The 14410-nt window shown below is 40.3% G+C and overlaps 1 long non-coding RNA gene across 3 annotated transcripts in view; it reads left to right on the forward strand.

Moving 5' to 3' along the window:
• LOC101129401 (uncharacterized) overlaps positions 1-7900 on the forward strand; it is a 61081-nt gene extending 53181 nt beyond the window's left edge. For all 3 annotated transcript variants that reach the window (XR_010133538.1, XR_010133539.1, XR_010133537.1), the window contains one exon: positions 1420-7900. This is a non-coding gene — a long non-coding RNA (uncharacterized lncRNA). The remainder of the gene's footprint in view (positions 1-1419) is intronic.
• Positions 7901-14410: the final 6510 nt, after the last annotated feature.

The following is a 14410-nucleotide window of genomic DNA, read 5'->3' on the forward strand; positions in this document are numbered from 1 at the left end:
TCTTAATGGAGCCAGAAGTTCTGATCTGCTATCCTTCAAAGAAAGACTGTTTCCCAGGCTGGCCAAAATTCCTATGGAGCAACCTATGCCTATTGATAAGTTATCGGATTCCTCTCCGGAATCAGCTGGTCAGGAAGGATACAGAGGGGAGGAAGGGGAAGGGAGAGGAGATTCCGATAGTGGTGCTGTCTGATTGCCAAGGTAGGAGTGGGTGGAGAGTTGAGAAAGGAATAGTAAGAGAGGTAAAAGGAAAGAGAACAGGAAAGAAGAGAAAAATCAAAAAGAAACAAAGCAGAGACCAAGCAGGGTGATAATAGCCATATAGAAAGGGTATCCTTGTAAATGGAACAGCATTCCAGATCTCCAGGCTCATTAGAATGGGGGATTGCTCACCTGGATTGCATGAACTTCTCAAGTCTCTGAACCCATTGAAATTGTATACATATTTTGGGAGTATGTATATGTGCATTTTTTTCTGCCTGGGGAAAGTGTTCTTTTCTTTGATCTGATTCACCAAGGGGTCCAAGACTCAAAATTTAAGAACTACTAATTTAGTGGGATTATACACAAATTTTAAAGACAAGTGTCTTTAAAGGAGTCATCGAATGCTTAAGATTGACTGTACATAATCCAAGAATGTTACCATCTAGTATTAACTTGTATATTCTGGGAAGAGTATCCCAGAATATCCCATGTCTTTCAGACATGTAGAATGATAGCTATTCATTGAAATGCTATTAAAATAAGTTTTTTTTGAGACAAGGTCTCACTCTGTTGCCCAGGCTGGAATGCAGTGGTGTGATCAGGCTTACTGTAGCCTCTACCTCCTGAGCTCAAGTGATCCTCCCACCTCAGCCTCCTGAGTAGCTGGGACTATAGGCACGTGCCACTATGCCTGGCTAATTTTTTTTGTAATTTTGTAGACACAGGGTTTCGCCATGTTGCCTAGGCTGGTCTTGAACTTCTGGGTTCAAGGGATCCACTAACCCAAGTGCTGGGATTACAGGAGTGAACCACTGCCCTGGCCTTCAGCCAAATACTATTGATTGACCATTTGCACTAAGTTAAGTCAGCATTTTTCTCAGTGAGTGCCCTGGGAGTGTGGAGAAACAGTGTGGTATGGGGGAAAGGGCATTAATTTGGAGCCAGATATTTCTGGGACTCAGGTACTATATGGAATTCAAACTAGTTTAGTGAAACTAGGAGACTGATATGGCCTCTGTATCCTCTTCTGTAAATGAAGAGGATGATCATTACTTCATAGGGCTGTTGTAGAAATGAAAAGAAATGCAATACTAGCCTACATTTATTGGATACTTACTATCTCTCGTTCACTATGATATATTTTCTATGCTTTATGCAATTTAATCTTCTCAACAATTTTATGAGATTGATGTTATATTTATTTCTATTTTACAGATGGGGAAATTGAGGCAGAGAAGCCAAGACATGAGCTAAAGGTCATGCAGGCTATGAATGGAGCTGGAATGTGAACGCAGGCCATGTGACTCCAGAGCCCATGTTCTTGAACCCTTAGAAAGACAGCAGCAACACACCTGGTGCAGCAGCTGCTTAGTTGGAGTGGCTGACAAGGTTGGCAGAGGATCCCGTTCCTTCCGTGGAGTGGCTGCCATGATACTGCCTGCACTGAAGCTGCTCCTATTTCTGAAACATGTATTGTTATTTTTTTCCCTCCATGTTGAACATTATACTCTTCTGTTCTTTCGCATTCTCTTCTTCCCTTCCAGATGACTTCTAGGGTTTTTATGATTCTGTAATTCTAAAGGAGAAAGGATAATAAGAATTGTGAGGCCGGGCGCGGTGGCTCACGCCTGTAATCACAGCACTTTGGGAGGCCAAGGTGGGCGGATCACTAGGTCAGGAGATGGAGACCATCCTGGCTAACACGGTGAAACCCCGTCTCTACTAAAAATGCAAAAAATTAGCTGGGCGTGGTGGCGGGCGCCTGTAGTCCCAGCAACTCGGAGGCTGAGGCAGGAGAATGACGTGAACCCGGGAGGCGGAGCTTGCAGTGAGCCGAGATGGCGCCACTGTACTCTGGCCTGGGCGAAGAGGGAGACTCCGTCTTAAAAAATAAAAAAAAAAAAAAATTACAAAAAATTAGCTGGGCGTGTTGGCGGGCGCCTATAGTCCCAGCTACTCGGGAGGCTGAGGCAGGAGAATGACGTGAACCCGGGAGGCGGAGCTTGCAGTGAGCCGAGATCGCGCCACTGCACTCCAGCCTGGGCGGCAGAGCGAGACTCCGTCTCAAAAAAAAAAAAAAAAAAAGAATTGTGATGTGAGTGTCCAAAAAAATCCTGATTTCCAATCACCTACACGTAGCTGTTTCCTAGATACTCCAGAAAAAATTGTGACTTTCCGGATACCTAGTTTCCCTCCCTCCCTCCCTTCTTCCCTTCCTTCCTCCCTTCTTCCCTTCCTTCCTTCCTTCCTTCCTCCCTTCCTCTCTCTTTCCCTTTCCTTTTCCTTTTCCCTTTCCCTTTCCCTTCCATTCCCTTCCCTGCTTTTTATTTCTGGATACCTGGTGTTCTATCAGAATGAGATCTACACAAGTATTATCCTAGCAACACAGGATCCCACCTACTCAACACACCTTTAAAAACCCCCTAGAATTGGCTGGGCGCGGTTGCTCACACCTGTAATCCCAGCACTTTGGGAGGCCGAGGCGGGCAGATCACGAAGTCAGGAGATCGAGACCATCCCGGCCAACATGGTGAAACCCCGTCTCTGCTAAAATACAAAAAATTAGCGGGGCGTAGTAGTACGCGCCTATAGTCCCAGCTACTCCGGAGGCTGAGGCAGGGGAATTGCTTGAACCTGGGAGGCGGAGGTTGCAGTGAGCCGAGATTGCGCCACTGGACTCCAGCCTGGAAACAGAACGAGACACCGTCACAAACAAACAAACAAACACCCTAGAAGTGTACATTTTTTTTTAAGTTAGCCAACTTTCTGTGGGCAATTACATAATGTGAGCAGGCATTATATAACTTTGTGCTTTACATTCAAAGAAAGTTCAAAGCTTTTCTTCTTTTGGAGTGTTTTCCTTTTCCCCCAAGGGATCTGGGTAATACTGATGTGTTTAGTGTATTCAAATCCTAGAAAAGCACGTATATAAAAATGTAAGTTTCTTTTAATTAAACCTCCTTTCTTTTTTTGTCTTTTCTTAGTACTGTTCATCAAAAAAATGGCCAGGTCTGGACTTAAGGGAATCTTATTCAAAGTTTTGGGAGATTTGAAAAGATATGTCCCCGTTGAAATAGAGTCTTGTTTTTTCTTCTAGGAGAGAATGATTTCCAGGAAGAGCGGAACACATATGGAAGGCCTTAGCTTATCTTTAGCGCCTCATACACCCGTTCTGGACTTCAGAAAGGCCAGTGAGTGGGATTAGGCCTCAGAGATAGGATGTCAGTCCCAGTGAGGGATGGCCTAGAGCATTCTTTAATTCTTTCCTTTGGGTCACACATAAGAAACAATTTTCCAGCACTGATGAGTGTTATTAACAATGAGATGGGATAGAATTTTGTTTTCCCTATGGCTGTGCTTCGAAAATAGAAAAGCTGTCTTTTCTCTGGAATGATTGAATGAAGCTCTGGGGAGGAAAAGGTGGATTGGCAGATCTCTTAAAGGAAGCTTCTCCTTCTAGGCACTATTCTAAGGCTTAATATTTTAACTCCCTATATTAACCTAGTTCAACTAAACAGTGATCTGAGTAATTTTATTTTTATTAAAGCTCAGATCAAAATGCCATTAACATTGATTGAGAAAATCAAAGGAATCTTTGATGTGAGTGGTTAAATTGATGAATTATTTCAGTCCCATACCTTCACAGCATGAGTACCTGATCTGATAGACTTCTTTGGAATTCCTTTTTTGTTTGAGACAGAGTCTTGCTCTGTCGCCCAGGCTGGAGTGCAGCGGTGTGATCTCAACCATTGCAACCTCCACCTCCCAGGTTCAAGTGATTCTCATGCCTCAGCCTCCTGAGTAGCTGGGGTTACAGATGTTCACCACCATGCCTGGCTAATTATTTTGTATCTTTAGTAGAGATGAAGTTTTGCCATGTGGGCCAGGCTGTTCTCAAACTACTGGCCTCAAGTGATCTGCCCGCCTCGGCCTCCCAAACTGCTGGGATTACAGGCGTGAGCCACCGTGCCTGGCTGGGATTCCATAATAAATCCCTCTGTGTCTATTTCTTTTTTCAAATATAATTTTCTTCATTTCCAAACATCATCTTTAAGACTCCAAGGATTTTTCCAGGCACAGTGGCTCATGCCTGTAATCCCATTGCTTGGAGAGGCCAAGGTGGAGGTTTATTTGAGGCCAGGAGTTCGAGACCAGCTGGGCAACATAGTGAAACCTTGTCTCTACAACATAAAAAAAAAAAAAAAAACCAACAAAAAACCCTAAGGAAATAATGGTGCCTCACTACCTTTCAAAGCTTTTGACCTTCAAGTCAGAAAATAATTTTTAGGAAAGGCATCTCAACCTTATTTACAAATGAACTATTTGTCAAGAGCAACCTCTATAAGGATAATAGGACTTCCCGGTTTGAAATGCAGCATGAACAATTCTCAGAGGCTCCTGAAAGACTAAGAATGAGGTTTCTTGATCCGCCTTCCCTCGGCATCTTCTCTCACTCTCCTCCCTCCTTCTCAGAAGCTGTGTGCAGCAATGGGCTATGCAACTGGGTTTCACTGGTGCCTGGTGGAACTTTTAATTCCTCCCTGTCAGCACATCCCTAGTCCACTTTCATAGTTTGGATAAGGACTGGATAAGCAGCTGAACTTCTGGGGACTTTTCCAAATGAAATTCAACCTTTAGACCTTTGGAGGTTTACCCAGTCTTCCTCACTACCCGAAGATGAGTTTGGAACAAATTTTCTCTTAATGGATTCTATTTGTGGGTAGGAGAGGTAATGACTGCCTTGCTCAGAGTCATGAGCATAACTTCAAATAAGGAAAAAGAGCCACGCAGGAATGTGAGAATAGATGCGATCCTGAGGAAGGTGTGTCTGAGGAGGTGCTGGGAGGTTCTGATCGGCTGTTGAAGGCAGATACTGTATCTCACGTGACAGAAGTCACCTCCTGACATCAGAGTTGTGTTTGAGTGGTAATTTAAAAAATAATATAGCTGACAAGGAAATATGGAAGGCATTACATTGCAATACAGTGAAATGAACATACAACATTCAAGATCAATTACCGGGTACTGATTAGCTGGGAGAAAGGCAATAAAACTTTAAAAATAGAATTTGTAGAAATAGCACCCTGTCAAGGTGGGACTGACTATGCCTCCTGCTGGTTTGTTGCGAGGAATTCTTTTTTTGGGAAAATCCTGTTGAATTGTGTGGCTTGTGAATCTGGCTCTAGAACTGTTAATGTTATAAGAATTGAAAGAGGACTATTTAAAAATACCAAGACATCTTTTAAAATTCCTATTTTTAGAACAGCTACTTGTCATTAAAATAAATCATTCCATTTCTATTTGTCCAGGTTACTGCTTTCACAGCAGGGCCAGGGCTATGGTGAAGTGTAGGAGGTGCCCAGTCCTCTTCACTGTAGTCATGGCTCTGTTTCATGCCACATGTGTTATTTTATAAGTGATTAAGCCCCACATAGGCATGCAAACATGGTACATCTCTATGTATTGGTTTTGGTAATGTAAATAATTGGGAGAATACATTAAAATTTGGTAATAATGCTCCTTTGGACTCAGTCTCTTTTTTTTTTTAAGACAGAGTTTTGCTCTTGTTGCCCAGGCTGGAGTGCAATGGCCTGATCTTGGCTCATTGCAACCTCTGCCTCCTGGGTTCAAGCAAGTCTCCTGCCTCAGCCTTCCCGAGTAGCTAGGATTACAGGCATGTGCCACTATGCCCGGCTAATTTTGTATTTTTAGTAGAAAAGGGGTTTCTCCATGTTGGTCAGGCTGGTCTTGAATTCCCGACCTCAGGTGATTCCAGTTCTAATTCCCCAACAGAGTTGTCTTGGTTGCAGTGAGATATATATATATATATATATATATTTTTTTTTTTTTTGAGATGCAGTCTCGCTCTGTCACCCAGGCTGGAGAGCAGTGGCGCGATCTTGGCTTGCAGTGAGACATTTTTATCCATCCTGATCATAGCACTTGCCTCCGGGCTCATGAAGCCCAGCATGTTACTGCTGTTCTGAACGTCTCTGCTTTTTGAGAGACATGTTTAATGAATTGGGAGTATCTGTGCACATTGCATTCACTTAAAAAGGGAAAAATACCTTTTAACAGTTATAGCTACAGAAATTCAATTTAGTTTATTTAGGAGGAAATGAGAGACTTGAATTGTAGGTGTGAAATCTTACAATCTTTCAGAATGATTTGGTTTGGGGGATGGTTGGAACTGCATGGAATTACTTCAGCCAAAATAATTTTTGTGAGCACATTCCCAAGCTCACGATCATGTTTTGATAAGAAAAATCCCTTTCTCCACAAGTTCTCAGGTCCCACTCATTGGCCCCTGCCCTCATTTCTGGAACCTGTGTTAGGCAGTTATGTAGCTCAGTTCTTGGTGATATGTTTTCAATTTGAGTCAACTTGATGAGAGAAAAATTACTAAAAAGTGGGAATGAGCTGTGAGGTGAACAGGGTTTTCCTATCAAAGTGGAGGTATTTTTAAAAGCATTTATTATTTCAAACTCAAACATTTATAGAAAGCCATGAGTGTGAAGTGTATGATTACCAGTTGTGGCTTGCTGCATTGAAAAATTCAAGTTCATAGGAAATATTTACTGAGGCTCTGGTTTGCAAGCAGTTTGTTCAAGAGAACAATTTGGTCCGGAAGGCATGTCAGGTAAAAAAGAGTTTACTAATATAGTAGTAACAGGCAATTAGGATTCATAAGCATCGCCATGGCTGAGACATGATTTAAGGTCTTAGATGGAAAGAGTTCTGTTATTAAGATAACAGAATTTAAATGCTGTATCTGTCTAGGTCTTATGCATGTCAGAAGTGAGAAAACTACTCCTTCATTTTCCATTTTTATGAGCTCTGATGTAACACAGTTGTTTTTTTTTCTGTGTTGAAAATGATGAATATAGTTCTTGGCACATTTGTTCCATAGTAAAGAAGAATTTAACTTGCAAGTGAAAAACCTCTGCCTTTGGCCATGGATTAAAAAGATGTTATATGATGAAGTTTACTTCCTAAGGAAAGGTTAGTTTTGTGTGGCACTTTCTGAAAATTTGTTTGGGACATATACAATTCTTTTGTATAAATTCTGGAGGTCTGAGGAAAATTACTTAATCACAGTAGATGAGAACATTTCTTTTTGTGTGAATTGAGTTCTTATCAAGGTTCTGATGTTTCTTCTCACGTATTTGCCCTTGGGTTCATCTCAATACAATGCATTTGTGTACTATTGAGTAAAAAGCAGGCTGCAACAGTATTTATGACATATGATCCTATATACACGTAAAATCTTGTGTGTGTGTGTGTGTGTGCACATGTATATAAAAAAACTACATTGTTAAAGTTGTTAATAGTTAACTCCGGGTGGTGGGTTTTAAGTGATTATTATTTTCTTTGTATAAGAAAAATAGTGCACAGTTTTCTTTTGTTGTTACGAAAGGTGTCATACATTTGAAAGAGGACATATGCACAGTTTAAATAATAATAACATAGTGAATACCCACTGCTTGGCTGAAAAAAATAATATATTACTCTGTTGTAGAAGGCAAGCCTTCCTTCTGCCCCTGCCTTTGTCATGGAGGTAGCTACTTGCTTGAATTTTGTGCTAATCATGTCTTTGCTTTCTTATATAGTTTAGCCAGCTGTGAATGTCTCCATAAAACATACACAGTTTTATTTTGATTGTTTTTGAACTTTAAATAAATGAAATCATACTGGATATATTCTTCTGTGACTTTTCCTTTTTTTTGCTTCTTATTTTTTGGTCATTCATCCATGTCAATGTGTGTATCTGATTTTTTTTCTTTGAATGTGAAAAATATTTCAATCACACAGATCAATCAAGTTACAGTCATTTTGAAAAAGGAAAACCTCATATGTACATTTAAAAATATGTGCTGAAACAGTGCTGAAATAACCAGGCTTTTGTGAGTGAAAATTTTTTTAATCCATTCATATATGTCCACATGTTGATGGTATAACAGCTGCCTTCAGAATATTATTTTTAGGGATCACTGGCTGCACCCATAACACAGAAATGCCTCCTTTTCCTGCCCCTGCCATTAAGCCACTGTGTCTGAAATTCAACCATTAGCTATTTTTCCCTGAGGATTTTAGGAACTGTCTTCCAAAAGAGAAATTGTGTCATGCGGCGATTCAACATGAGCTAGTTTAGCCAGTGATCAGCTTTATTACCTTGACAGAGAAAGAGCAGGTCTTAAGGAGCAGAGGAAGGGGGCAGCTTTAGACCTTGAAATGTTTAGAGGACGAGCTTCAGTGTGGCACTGAAATGAGGACTCAGAATAAACAAGATATGGAATCAGTCTTAGGGTTCATCCGCATACACAGTGGAATACTATTCAGCCATACCATGTTGCTGTCATTTGCAGCAACATGGATGAATGCGGAGGCCCTTAAGTTAGGTGAAATAAGCCAGGTACGGAAAGACACATACTGCATGATCCCACTGATATGTGAAATCCAAAAAGTTGAACCTATAGAGGCAGAGAGTTGAAATGGTGGTTGCCAGGGGCCTGTGAGGGTGGGGAGAAACAGTGTTGTTGATCAAAAGAGACAATATTTCAGTTAGTCAGAAAGAATAAATTCAAGAGATCTATATACCAGGTGGTGACCACAGGTAATAATAATGTATTGTGTATTTGAAAATTGCTGAGAGTTTTTAAGTGTTTTCACCATAGATAAATATGTGAAATAACATGTATATTAATTAGCTTGATTGAGCCATTTCACAACATATACATATTTCAAAACATGGAATTGAACACCATAAATATATAGAACTTTTATTTGTGTATTCAAAAGAGTTTGGGAATCCTAAAGAAAACCAAAGATGCAGTGAAGAGGCAACATCCAGGTGTATGCGATGCAGAGAAAGGAGTTGGGAATGCAACACTTTAGCCACTTTATGAACGTGCCCAAATGCAGTGACAAGCACTTCTTGAGTACCTAGAGTATCAGGTTTTGTGCTAGGCATTCACAGTTGAAAATATAGAAGTAAGACAGTCCTTTCTTTTAAAGAACTCTTGGCCTAGCGGAGGAATAAGATACACCAGCAATCTTTGCTCCAGGTCCCAGATGATTACTGAGTGGGCACAAAAGAAGAATGGACTGGTAGTAGGGGAGACTTCAAAACGGAGTGACGCTTGAAGGATGCATCTGGTGGGCATAGAAGCGGGGGAGGTCATTCCCATCAGAGAGAAGGCCATTTACAGAGGTACAGGGGTATGAGATTATGGAGTCCAGTGACTTGCTGACACATGTGACTGGAGTGGTGGGGCCATCCTGCACCGCCAAAGTGATGGCTCTGCAGCCTGACCTTGTCACTCGCCCATTTGAAATCATGCCATACCTCTCCTGCACAGCACATATTATTACACTTGGCCTCGGTCCCACCTCTCCTACTGTGCTTCTCAAATTAGTTTCCTTAAATGGTTCTCTGCATCACAACTTTCTTATTTATAAAAATAGAGAATGACATCAGAGCGCCTAAACTCAGCTTTCTGTTTTTTTCCACAGAGATCCTGGCAAATGGGTGTTTCTCCTCAGAAAGGGATTTTTCTCCATGACTGCAGTTGAATTACAGAGTTGTAGAGACATCCAGGTTCTTGTTAGTGTGGACGAACTATCCATGAGATCTTAAATGCAGGAGTCTATGAGAACACCAATTAATCAATTGTCAAATATTTGAATATCTATTGTGAGCAAGGCACTGTATAACCATTATGTCATGTATTAATCTATTGGAAAATAATTTGACCTTGCTTGTATAGTATTTTGTTTATTTTTACCTTAAATTTTGTAACTCTATTATAAGTGTTTACATACCAACTATTTGAGGGCTGTATGCAAGGTATAGTTTTATTGTACTTTGCTTCTTCTGTTTCAATAAAGTACAAGTACAGTAAAATAATCATATCTGGCTGGGCGTGGTGGCCCATGCTTGTAATCTCAGCACTTTGGGAGGCCGAGGTGGGTGGATCACCTGAGGTCAGGAGTTCCAGACCAGCCTGGCCAACATGGTGAAACCCCATCTCTACTAAAAATACAAAAAATTAGCTGGGCATGGTGGTGCACCCCTGTAATCTCAGCTACTTGGGAGTCTGAGGTGGGAGACTTGCTTGAACCCAGGAGGCAGAGGCTGCAGTGAGCTGAGACCCTGCCACTGCACTCCAGCCTGGGCCACAGAACAATACCCCGTCTCAAAAAAAAAATCACATCTTACTAATATATGCTAACACATCATCATTTTAAAGAATATTAGAATCATAAATAAGAAAGCTTGAAAATGTTGAGAATCAAATACGCCCATTATCTAGAAATAAATAGAACTTGCTGTGTAATTCAATTAAATTTGATGGAGCAAATAATTACTGGCATCTGTAGTAGGCACTGTGGAGTACGCCAAGCTTTCCATGAGATGCTCCCTCTGCCCTCTGTACTTGTTAGTGTATTGCGAACCTATGTTCTCTGTACTGAAGAAACAGATAATGGAGAATTTCCCATCCTTCTCTCTAGTCTCAATTTCCAAAGGCAACCTTCCTATAATTTCACTCTCTTGCATAGGAAATTCATACAAAGTCCATCAGCCCTGTAATTAGTCTAGAGCAAGCGGTGAAAAAGTAGGGATGAGAACAGGCAGATTTAGCAACTCATGTTGAAGTATCCACCTTACTCCAGAAACTGGTAGTGACTATAATGGATCTTTTCCTCTGCTACTCTTTTACTTTCATGCCCAGACTTAACGTTATCAGTCTAGAATTTCTGATACTCCAGAGGAAACCCATATGAGATACTGCATGTGGCTCTCTGACCTCATTCTCCCTGCCCAAACTTCTGAGATCCCACCCCAAGGAAAGGCTGCTGAATTGCAGCAAGATTATACTCAAAACCATGTCCTGTTTCTTTCCAGGTCTTTTGTAGGATGTATTCATTCTGGGGAATAAATAGAAATAGGAAAATCTCCACTACTACCACCTTAGTCCAAGCCATTACACCATTACATGTCTCACCTGGTTATTGCAACACACACACACACACACACACACACACACACACACACACACACACACGTTTAGAGACAGAGTCTTGCTGTGTTGCCAAGGCTGCATGCAGTGGTGCAATCACAGCTTACTGTAACCTTGAACTCCCATGCTCAAACGATCCTTCTGCCTCAGCCTCCAAGTAGGTAGAACTACAGGTGTGCCTCACCATGCCTGGCTAATCATTTTTTAGCTTTTTAGATAGAGGTGGGGGGTCTTGCTATGTTGCCCAGGCTAGTCTTGAACTCCTGGCCTCAAATGATCCTTCCACCTCAGCCCTCTAAAATGCTAGGATTACAGATGTGAGCCCCTGCATCAGGAATGGCTATTGCAATATTCTTCTAACTGGTTAACCTGTTTCTGTTCTAGACTTTTCAACACATCAGGCATGCTGTCACCTCAGGCCATTTGTACTTGCTCTTCCCTCTGTCTGGACCACATTTCACTCTATTTTGGGCTCTATTCTGCAGTGTCTCTGTACTGAAATGTCAACATCCTCAGTGAGGATTTATCTGGGCTACTTTATATGAAATTGTAACTCCCAGGCCTTATGTTTCCTAATCCCATTCCAAATTTTATTTTTCACTAAGTTATTTATTGTCATCGAATGTATTGCATATTTAAAATTTTTACTCTGTCTATTCTCGGTCTCTCACTACATGATGTAAGGTTTGTGAAATATTTTTGTCTGTTTTCTCACCATTGTGTTCCCGGTGCCTGAATGGTACTGCCACATAGTGTCACAAGGTATAGTTTTTATTGTACTTTGCTTCTTCTGCTTCAATAAAGTACAAATAGAGTGCAAGAATTCTATCTTACCATTACAAGCTAATGTATCATCATCATATATTTGATGACAAATATATGACAAACTATATATATATAAATTCATATATTTACTCCTTCAACAAACATACATATACATATATTTGTCGAAAGAATAAATAAATAAATAAATGTATAAAAGAAGGGACTTACTCCTACCTTATATATATTTTTTAGAATACTCTAGTTCCAGTCCAAAACTTGGTTAGAGCAACACTTAGTTTTCACTTGAGCAAAGAGAACCAATTCCACATTTGCACCTGGTGTTTTCTTTGTTACAGATCACAATATTCAGTGTTTGAATTTTGTCTTTTCTAGCTTAAGAGAAGAATGTTGAGGGCAAGTTTAGTAATTTCTGACTTTTCTCACATTTTTGAAAGAGGCACTTGCATTAGAAAGTAAAAAATCTTTAAGCTTTCCAGAAATAATCCCTTTGAGGAAACATCTCAGAAATAACGTTTAAACGTATCTTTGTGTAATGTGCATATACTAAGAAAAAATACCTCTTTAAGTAGATTAGGGCTGCTTTTAATAATTGAAGTGTGTGATCACATTTCAAACTCAATTCTTCATCTTGATCTTCAGATATTTAACAGAATATTTGAGTCAGATGGTCAATAACTGCACATATTTCTTTTTTCTTCTTTGACTTAAGTGAAGGGAGTAACAAGAGAGTTTTCTCTGTGGGAGAAAGAGTTGGGGGTGGGGTGTGGAGTCAACAAATATGTCCCACCACCTGTTTCTATATAGTTTTATTGGAACATATCCATGCCCATTTCATAACTTGTTGACTGTGCATACAGTCTATGCTCACTTTCATGCTAAAACAGCTGAATTGAGTAGTTGCAACAGAGAAATGACTTTCAAAGCCTAACATAATTGCTGCCTGGTCCTGTATAAAAACAATTGTGGATCCCTGACATTTGACTATAACCCATACTAGTTGGGAAGGCCAGTGGAAAGGCATGTGGCCACATGGAGGAGGCTAAAATAAAAGTGTTTGATAAATAATCCAGAGGATGGCTACTTAGTTCTTAATTTGTAGTTACATATTTTCTCGATTTGTACAATTGCTGAGATCTGTTACATTATTTGTAAATAAAACTATCCTCGTTGACATATTATAATTCAGAACTGTTTCATTTTAGTTTCGGATTGATTTCCAAGTAACAGTGACTTCTGCCACTAATTTGCAATTATTTTACAGCTTTTTAGATCAAGTGCTATTCCATAAGCAATACTGCATTTTATAACACAAATTACACACTGATTTACCTGTTTTAAATGTGTATATTTTAATATATGATTAAAATTTTTTGCAAGTGAGCCCTGTTACAGTGATTAGTTTGGATAAAATCATGTATCTTTAAATACATTAAAAAATTTATTTATTTATTTATTATTTATTTTTATTTTTATTTTTTTGAGACAGAGTCTCGCTCTGTCGCCCAGTCTGGAGTGCAGTGGCGCGACCTTGGCTCACTGCAAGCTCCGCCTTACGGGTTCACGCCATTCTCCTGCCTCATCCTCCTGTAGCTGGGACTACAGGCGCCCGCCACCATGCCCAGCTAATTTTTTGTATTTTTAGTAAAGACAGGGTTTCACCATGTTAGCCAGGATGGTCTCGATCTCCTGATCTCGTGATCTGCCTGCCTCGGTCTCCCAAAGTGCTGGGATTACAGGCGTGAGCCACTGGGCCCGGCCAAAAATATATATTTAAAAATATAAAAATGTATAAAACTATGTCACAATGAGAAAGTTGGGTAGCAATAATGCTACAGTTTGGCAGTCCCCAACATTTCGGGCACCATGGATGGTGGGGGGCAATGATTTCGGGATGAAACTGCTCCATCTAATGAGAGTGAGCAACTTGATCCTTTGCATGTGCAGTTCACGATAGGATTTGTGCTACTATGAAAATCTAAAGCCACTGCTGATCTGACAGGAGGTGGAGCTCAGGCAGTAATGCTCCCTTGACCAGCGCTCACCTCCTGCTGTGCAACCCAGTTCCTAAAAAGCCATGGACCAGTACCAGATGGAGGCCTGGGGTTTGAGGACCTCTGCTATAGTTAATTTGGTTACTGCATCAGCTTCTATAGAAACAACTTGCTTCTTAGATTTTCTTAAAATACAGAGAGCACCTATAGATTTAACGGTATGTCATATTTTTGGAACATCAAGATAAACTCTATTGAAATGCCTATTGAGATGTGTGGTAAGTAATCAAAATTAAGTACCATTCAACATCTGAGAAGCTTTCAGAATGTGTTACCTGAATTTGATAATCTCTAGGAAGGCTATACTGAGAATATTTGTCATTTCAGTATAACACAAAGTGTCAAATG

The sequence above is a fragment of the Gorilla gorilla genome, chromosome 3, assembly GCF_029281585.2.
Source record: "Gorilla gorilla gorilla isolate KB3781 chromosome 3, NHGRI_mGorGor1-v2.1_pri, whole genome shotgun sequence".
Taxonomy (NCBI): Eukaryota; Metazoa; Chordata; class Mammalia; order Primates; family Hominidae; genus Gorilla; species Gorilla gorilla.